Here is an 8,797-nt window from a genome sequence, read left to right as displayed (position 1 = left end):
GAGGGTGTCAGATACCTTGGAACTGGAGTTAAAGATGGTTGTGGGCTGCCTTGTGGGCACTGGGAACCGAACGCAGGACCTTTGCAGGAGTGGCCAGTGCTCTTAACCACTGAGTCATCTCTCCCACTCTATAACTAACTTACAGACAGACATAATCGGCTCCAGAACCCAAGGAATTAAATGAATATTACCTATGAGTAACAGAAACTTAGTTTCTTGAAGTGTGAGTAAGTGCTATTCTATGTACCATGTTTAAAAGCTGAAGTTTTCCTGTGTTTGGAGTAAGTAGGAATGATTAGGAGAGGCCTCAACCCTACACAAAGAACTACAGGTAACCGGTAAAGGTGGGAGTGAGAGAGGCATCCCTCCCCAGGGAAGAACTCGGCAACAATTGTCCAGTGCCAAAAAGTCAGCCCTGACAACATACATACAAGAAACACTACATGGACAAAATGGTTAAATTTAGGGATATATATACTTATATGCATTCTATAACAATTGATTAAAAAAAGAGGCCCAGAATTTGAAGGAGAGAGAGCAGGGATGTACCAGAGTGTTTAGAGGGAGAAAAGGAAAGGAAGAAATGTAATTAAACCACAATCTCAAAAATAAACCACTTGCAATAAAAAGTGCAGTTAATAGAATGGCCACCAGAGGGTGGCAGAGGCAGCACTGCTGCTGAGCAAACGGACAGGCTGTGAGGAGTGGGTCCTCTCTGGTCCATAAATTCTCTCCCAATTCTTCTCTCGGTTTCTTTACTTCGGCAGGATACAAAGCACAAGTTAAAAAGAGTGGCGGAGTTACTTCTCAAACACACAGCTGAGGTTTGTAAAAGTCTGATGACTCAGTGTTTATTGAATGTTCATCTGTGAGGAGGTGTGGGTGAGAGGACTCCGTCTCCCTGAGGCGTAAGAGCAGAGGGGACAGAGGGCTGACGCAGTGTCCTGCACTCGGAGACAGGAAGCTGTACGGGGATGGAATGGAAGTCACTATTGGTGATCAGGCACCCTTCTCCAGCACCGCTGTGGGGTTTGTGCGTGAATTCAAAGGGAAATACTGACCCCTCATAAGCTCTCAACTTCTCAAGCATTTGGGCGTGCATGTTCTTACTTATTCATTTATCTTCAGGGGATCAGTGTGCAGCGAGAGCTGGCAAACAACACAGATTGGTGGGATGCCCTCGCCTTACGCAGCCGCAGGTAACAAGACACAGGGCAGAGTGTGTCAGGTAAATGACAGCGGCTCTGCCCCAGGCCCCAAAGGGTAGCAATGAAAGGACTCACGCTGCTCGGCCTGAAGGAAGGCGCCAGACCATGATAGTGGAGCTGCAAAGGTCTTGAACTAGTTTTGCTGGCCGTGGTAGAAGCCAGCAACACAAAAGTTGAAGGAAAAGACAAAGTGTGTGTGTGTGTGTGTGTGTGTGTGTGTGTGTGTGTGTGTGTGTGTGTGTGAGAATGTGAGTGTGTGAGTGTGTATGAGTTGTGTGTGAGAGTGTGTGAGCGTGTGTGAGTGTGTGTGTGTGAGAGAGTGTGACTGTGTGTGAGAGTGTGTGAGCGTGTCTGAGTGTGTTGTGTGAGAGTCTGTGTGTGAGAGAGTGTGTGAGTGTGTGACTGTGTGTGTGAGAGAGTGTGTGTGTGTAAGAGTGTGTAAGTGTGTGTGTGTGTATGAGTGTGTGAGAATGTGAGTATGTGAGTGTGTGTGTGAGAGTGTGACTGTGTGTGAGTGTGTGAGTGTGTGTGTGTGTGTGTGTGTTGTGTGAGAGTCTGTGTGTGAGAGAGTGTGTGTGAGTGTGTGTGTGTGTGTGAGCATGTGTGTGTGTGTTGTGTGAGAGTCTGTGTGTGAGAGAGTGTGTGTGAGTGTGTGTGTGTGTGTGTGAGACAGTGTATGTGAGAGTGTGTGACTTTGTGTGTGAGAGAGTGTGTGTGTGAGAGTGTGTGACTGTGTGAGTGAGACAGTGTGTGTGTGAGAGACTGTGTGAGTGTGTGTGAGTGTGAGAGACTGTGTGTGTGTGAGTGTGTGAGTGTGTGAGAGAGTGTGTTGTGAGTGTGTGTGTGTGAGTGTGAGAGACTGTGTGTGTATGTATGTGTGTGTGTGTGAGTGTGTGAGTGTTTGAGTGTGTGTGTGTGTGTGTGTGTGTGTGTGTCTGTGCAGGCCAGAGGACAACCTCAAGCATGGTCCTGGAACTTGCTGTGTCATCTGGAATCTCATTGCTACCACATCTACTCCTGTTATTTTGTTTAACATAGAGTCTGGGAATTGAACTCAAATCCTTATGCTTGCAAAGCAAACACTTTACCAACTGAACCATTGCTCTAGTGAGGGGGTGGGGGACAGATGGGGAGAGAGAGGAAGAGAGGGGGAGAGAGAGAGAGAGGGAGGGGACAATTTGCATTTCCCTTCCCTTACTACTCATTTCAAGAGAAAAGAGTAAGTGGATCCTGTTTGTAGAAACTTCAAATCAGACTCCGAGGAAACCACACAGCAGGTTAGAGAAGGAGAGGCTGCACTGGCGTGAGTAGAACAACTCAGTGGTTTCTGGGTGTTGGCAGCACTGGAGCATGCAAGGCCATATCCTTCTCTGACCCCGACAACTGCGGGTTGCCCTCTTGCTGTGCTCCTGGCTAGCTTCCCTCAGTGATTGTAGGCTACACAGCACTCACTGGCCACTCTTATTTATTTATTTATTTATTTATTTATTTATTTCTATCACAATCAGATTATCTACGGCTTGAGAGCCAACAAAGGTAAAAGCAATCTTGAACAGAGGCCACGTTGTCATTTCACCTGTCCTCCAGCTTGGACTTGATGGCCCAGTGATAGTAATTTTAAAACGACAGAATGTGGCAGGTGAAAAGTCTTGCACCCCGACAAGCCTCTCCACCGATGCAGCAATCCAAATCAGACCAAATCAAACCGAACTAGGAGAAGCCCACGTTTAATGGATACAACACTCCTGGATGGCCTTCCAGTCCCCAGAGAGGAGATAGGAAAGAGAAGTCAGAAAACCACACATCTCTTTTCGGGGGGGGGGGGGAGTTTAAATACCTGTGGGAGTGGTCTTGAGCCTGTCCGGGGCAGGGCTCATCGTTTGGCCGGCTTGCTGAGATGAAGCAGGGTTTGGAGAGACAGCGGAGGGGCCTGGGGTGGAGCCTCCATCATAACATCCCAGACTCTTTGGGTGTATGGATGCCAGGGCTGGGCGAGGCTTCCACCAGAGCAGTGGGAACACAACCCTCCTCCACAGCTGCAGGAGGGCGTTCCTGCTGCAGCCACCTGGGGAGTGAGTTTTGCAGCCATGTCCCCCTGGGAATGAGACTCTTTGGTGAGTGCTCTGAAGGGAGGAGCCTTTGAGACGTTAGAAGGATTCGGTGGAAGAGACCCTAACCAAGTGTGCTGCTTGAAGGATGAGGAGAGGATCCCTAAATTCCGGTAGCCAGGCAGAAGAGAGACAAGCCAGGCAATCAACACATGGGAGTCCAGAGACACCCGTAGAGGGAATCCTCGTTGGAAGACGTCACACTACTGCCACCTAGAGGAACCTCCGAGGATTGTAGCTACGCCTGACAAAACCGCCCATCCCAGGAAAAAAAAAGAAGCCAGCCAGCCGAACGCCCTGTAACGTGCTCTTCATGCTGTGATGGAAGTTGGCATCTCCTTGTCTTGCTAACCCTCACTCTGCCTCTCCATTTAAAATCACTTATGCGTATTTTTAATTATGTGTAAGAAGCAGAGGGCCCCAGAGTTTGCTGTGAGACTCTGTTTCTTGGTAATGTCAGAAGCTACACCCACAGAGTCTTGTCAACATGACTGTACAAATGTGAGCTGAGCAAGTACATCAGCAATCGGTGTGTCAAAGTGGACAGGGGAAGCTCAGAGGCCTCAACCCACACCAGAACTTACAGCCAACCAAGGAAAACTGAGAGCAGGAGGAATAGTCCTCTCCAGGGGAGAGCACACCAGGTGGCTATCCAATCCCAAATGGTCAGCTCTGAAGACACACACGAGTGTAACAGTTTATAGATGGAGCAGGTTATATTTAGGAATTGAATTTGAAAAAGAACAAGGAGGGGTGTATGGAAGGGTTCAGAAGGAGGAAGGGGAAGGGAGAGATGATGTAATTATATTATAATCTCAAAAATGAAGGAAAACAAAATAATTTGTGCGTTTTAAATTATGTACATGTGATTGTGTATGTTTTACGCACACGAGTGCAGTGCCTTCAGTGGCCAGAAGGGGGCACTGAACCCCGGCAATGGGAGTTGCAGGCAGTGTGCGCTGCCTGATGTGGGTGCTGGGTACCAAACTCTGGTCTGCAAAAGCCATCGGTGCGCGCCCATCACCACCGCAGTCCCTATATCCTCATTTTGATGGCTTTAAAAAAAAAAAAACAAAAACAAAAACATAGATTTTATGTTCCCATTAACTTCTTTTTGATCGCCTTTGTTACAAGGTCTCCCTCTGTAGCCCAGGCTGGGCTATGTTACAGTCAAAGTAGTCACCCAGCTGAAGCTTCTGGAGTGCTGGCACTATTTATTTATTTTTGACGATATTGTGTTTGTGGGGTGGTCTTTCTTTCTGTGTTAATCTTTTGAGACAAATTCTCCCCAGGCAGCTCTTCTGGCCTGGAACTCCCTGTAGACCAGGTTGGCGTCGAACTCAGAGAGATCTGCTTGCTTCCGCCTCATGGGTGCTAGGATTCAAGTTGCATGCTCCACGCCAGCCCTCTCTGATTTAGCGTTTGGATGGACTTTCTTAACGGCTCAGCTGTAAGAGGGTGACTTCTGCTGGTTTTGTTTTTCTTTTTTCTTTTTTTTTTTTTCCTGTTTCCTCAGCCTCCAGGAGGAAGGGGATCTGTCACTTCCTGGTTTTTTAATATCTGGCTTTGTTTGTTTGTTCCGAGGCCAGGTCTCACTCTGTGACCCATAACCACCCAGAACTCACTGTCCAGTCTCAGTGTATTAGCATATGTTTTCTGTGTTAGATTCTGTCCATCTACTGGGCATTATTTTCATCACATTACAAATACATTTGGGGATTTTTTTTTATTGGTTTAGCACACAGTAGTGGGTTCCCTGTGGCACTACTATGCACACTCTGTTGTTGGTCTAAGATACTTTCTAATCTTCACACGTGGTGCCCTGTTTCCTTCAGATAAAATTATCTAGAATTTTCTTTTATCTATTGAGTCTGCTGTTGTCAGTTTTGTTTTGTTTTGCTTTGTCTTATACAGTTTAGCCGTAGCCCTGTTGGCCTGGAACTGGCTATGTAGACCCGACTGGCAATTCACAGAAATCCTCCTGTCTCTAGGCCTAGAATTTACAAAGACCCTCCCACCTCTGCCCCCCCAATTCCTACATCTGAACTCCCGGTTAAAAGCATGTGCCATCATACCTGACAGTTGCCAGTTTTAATGTGTTTCCTTTTCCGCTACCCACTAATCCCCAACAGTAATCTCTCCCTCTGGGTCCCCAGGCCGGGCTCCCCTGGGGAAAGAGAGGGAATGAGTGGAGAGCCTGGCTCTTGCTTCCTCTTCCCTCTGACTCTAACTAAGTCTATTTTCCTCTTCCTCTCCCTCAGAGACTCTTATCCTAACTCCTTTTCCTGTTTCCTCCTTCCTGCTAAGCCCTGTTTATTGCTGGAGGAAACCAATTCTGGGCATTTGTGATGTCCCCACCCCCAATCTCCTCCTGCGAGGGCCTCAGGTGTTTCATTTTCTGGTAGGACAAGAAAGCAGTTGTGTAGGATCCCCCCTCCCCCCCCCCGCGCGCTCCCCCCCCCCCACCCGCTGCGCTCTGAGCCAGAGCCTTCTGTCACTGAGGCTGGATGAAGTCCACACTCACTAAGTGAACAACTCCCAGCCCCCCTTCACGCTACAGCTGTAGTCACAACTCCCCACGCCCAGCATCCCTTGCAAAGCTCTGGCCCCTCTTAGGATGGCTACCTGCTTCTAACGGGTGTGACACACACCTATTTTCTGGAGATCCCTGCCCTCTGGTGTGCACTATCACCCTTCTCTTGCATATCCCCTTGCTTTGCGTATGAGCTTAAATGCATATTAAAACCCTTTAAAAATTAACTTCAACTTTGCTTCCAAAAGCAAACCAAAGACCATGACATGACCCTGGTGTGAATGCTATTAATATGTTTCAGCTAATTCAATCTTTGCCTCGTTTGCTATTCATGTAATTAAGTTAGATGGGAGGGAGATGTCTTATTTTTAGGTTTGGTGGGACTCTAATATTTCAAATTTGAGCTCTCTCATTTTATTTGTCATTGGTATACATTAACAGTCATAAAACTCAGAGTTTTGCTTGAAATGCAGCTTATTGAATTAAGTGATTCGAATCTAGGCCTTGTAATCAACATTCAATTCAGTAATGACTGGAACATAGGCAGGGGTTTTGAACAGGTGACTTAAGAGATGAAGTGGTTTGGGTCTGAGAGCTGGTGTGGGGTCCCTGACAAAGACACTGAGTGAATTGACAGAGGAGATTATGAAGCCACAGAACAAGCTTGGAAGGTTCTAGACAGTTAGATACAAACCAACAGGACTGAGGCGGGAAGCTCTTTAGTGTTCTCAGCATTTAAGTTGGTAATCAAGCTGGTTTCCCTCGGGGGCCAGCAACCTTTCCAACACATGCAAGAATATTGTACCCTTATTGGGCAGTGAGTATAAAGCTTGCCTATCACACTTGAAGCCCTAGGTTTGGTTCCCGGCACCAAATAAACCTGGGCATGGTGGTGCAGGCACGGTGGTGCACAGTGTAGTTCCTTGAGGACAGTGGTGCAGACACCACAGTGCACAGCTGTAGCCCCAGCACTTGGCAGGTTCTGGAGGAAGAGTCAGAACTTCAAGGCCATGTTCCAGTTTCATTCCCATTGCTGTGATAAAAGCCCAGCAGAAAGCTACATAAGGGAAGAAAGGGCTTATTTCACGACCAATTCCAGGCCACAGTCCATCATCCTGGGGAAGTCACAAAGGCAAAGACCAAGACAGTTGGTCACATGACTCCCGCAGTGAAGAGAGAGGACTGCCCCATGCTGGCTGCTTGCTAGTTCCAGGCTGGCTCTCTTTGCTCTCACGTAAGTCAGGGCCTAGCCCATGAAATGTGCTGCCCACGTCACGATGGGTCTTCCATGCTTCCCCAGTGAGCCCAACCAAGAGGGCCCCAGAGGCCAACTCAGTCCAGTCAGGTCCTCATGAGCTGCCCTTCTCAGGTAATTCTAGATTGTGTCAAGTTGAGAGTTAAAACTAACCAGTTCAGCATACCTGTGTAGGCCAGAGGTCAACGTGGAATATCTTCAGACAGTGTCCACCTTATTTTCTCTCCCACTGAACCTGGTGCTCGCTGATTTAGCTAGACCAGTTGGTCGTCAAGCTCCATGGCTCCCCCTGCCTCCGCTTCCCCTGTGCTGTGGTCATAGGTGCCAGCTGCTTGTGCCTGGCTTTTCCAATGGGAGCTGGCACCCAAACTCGGGTACCCTGCTTGAACAGCAAGCACTTCACTCTCTAGTTCAGACTGGTCTGCAATCCACCATGTGGCACAGGCTGTTCTGGAAGGCAGGGCTGTTCCCCTGCCCCACCCACCCCCCTGTAAGAAGTGAAAAGAGTAGAGGCCCATTTCCAAAACATAGTGATTTGAGTCAGCCTCATCCTAGCTTGGGATGAGCAGACTATTCTTGTCCTTGCTCATGTCCTGCAGGTCCACTACACCCACCCAAACTAGAGTAGAAAACTGTTAACAGGCAAGGTTGCCCAACAACCTGCAGAGATAACAAGGGGATGTGTCTGCTAAGCATAAAAATAAACAGGCATGAATCACCCAGTCTTTGCTGGGAAATAGACAAACTAGAAAAGCATTAGTGCCAGAGAGAAAGGTTGGGGCCAAATGATCTGTTAGATCACATCCTTCTGTTTGTTACGCCAGGAAGAGAGCAAAGGACCTGCATCTGGGGTTACAAAATCTGCTCTCTGCACAGTCAGCGCCTCTGCCATTCCTGGCTAACACCCTACTCTGCAAAACTTGTGAAAGAAACAGCCTCACTGTAGCTGCTCTGTCTCCAGCGCTCTTGTTATAGAGTGGGGGTCTTCACCCTCATACTCTTTTTTGTTTTTTAGAGACAGGGTTTCTCTGTGTAGCCCTGGCTATCCTGGAACTCACTCTATGGACCAGGCTGGCCTCAAACTCATTGACCTCTGCCTGCCTCTGCCTCCCAAGTGCAGGGATTAAAGGTGTGCCACCACCACACAGCCCAGACCACCCCCCACAGTCCTGACTGCTGGGATTATGGGCGTGAGCCAGCACTGGCTGCCATGCTTCCCAGCATCTTTTTGTATTTGTAGAAGGGCTGCATCTGTATCTACCTGTGTTGCTTGGTAATGTGAGCATGACAGGAAGTCCAACTGTGCTTACAGAAGGTTGGGGTCAGAAACTAAAGGGATAGGGGGAGATTTAGTACAGACACGGAAGAGCTCACGCAAGAATACAAACAACAGCAGATCTCATGTCAGCTCTGGTGTAACCCCTTGTCCTCTAGGGGATGCTGTAAACCCTTGTCCTCTAGGGGGGGGGCGCTGTAACCTCTTGTCCTCTAGGGGGCACTGTAATTCCTTGTCCTCTAGGAGGTGCTATAACTCTGACCTCTAGGGTTGCTGTAACTCTCCCAGGAGGGCCTCTTAGTGTGGAAGGTGTTGCAAGTCAGAAGTGTATACTAACAGACAAGTTGTGATCAGAACTCAGATTCCTGATGTAAAATGTTTTGTGGTTTCAGTCTGGAACTAATGAATGGCTAATTC

General features: G+C 48.2%; 1 long non-coding RNA gene across 1 annotated transcript; it reads left to right on the top strand.

The window, feature by feature from the left end:
- The first annotated feature begins 676 nt into the window (after nt 1-676).
- LOC113833447 lies at nt 677-5,085 on the top strand. The gene is made up of 3 exons (XR_003481132.2): nt 677-824; nt 1,129-1,199; nt 2,717-5,085. It is a non-coding gene; the product is annotated as an uncharacterized LOC113833447 (long non-coding RNA).
- Nucleotides 5,086-8,797: the final 3,712 nt, after the last annotated feature.

This window comes from Cricetulus griseus (genome assembly GCF_003668045.3).
Source record: "Cricetulus griseus strain 17A/GY chromosome 1 unlocalized genomic scaffold, alternate assembly CriGri-PICRH-1.0 chr1_0, whole genome shotgun sequence".
NCBI classification, from domain to species: Eukaryota; Metazoa; Chordata; class Mammalia; order Rodentia; family Cricetidae; genus Cricetulus; species Cricetulus griseus.
The sequence above is the reverse complement of the archived record's forward strand: the minus strand, read 5'-3'. Positions and strand labels throughout refer to the sequence as shown.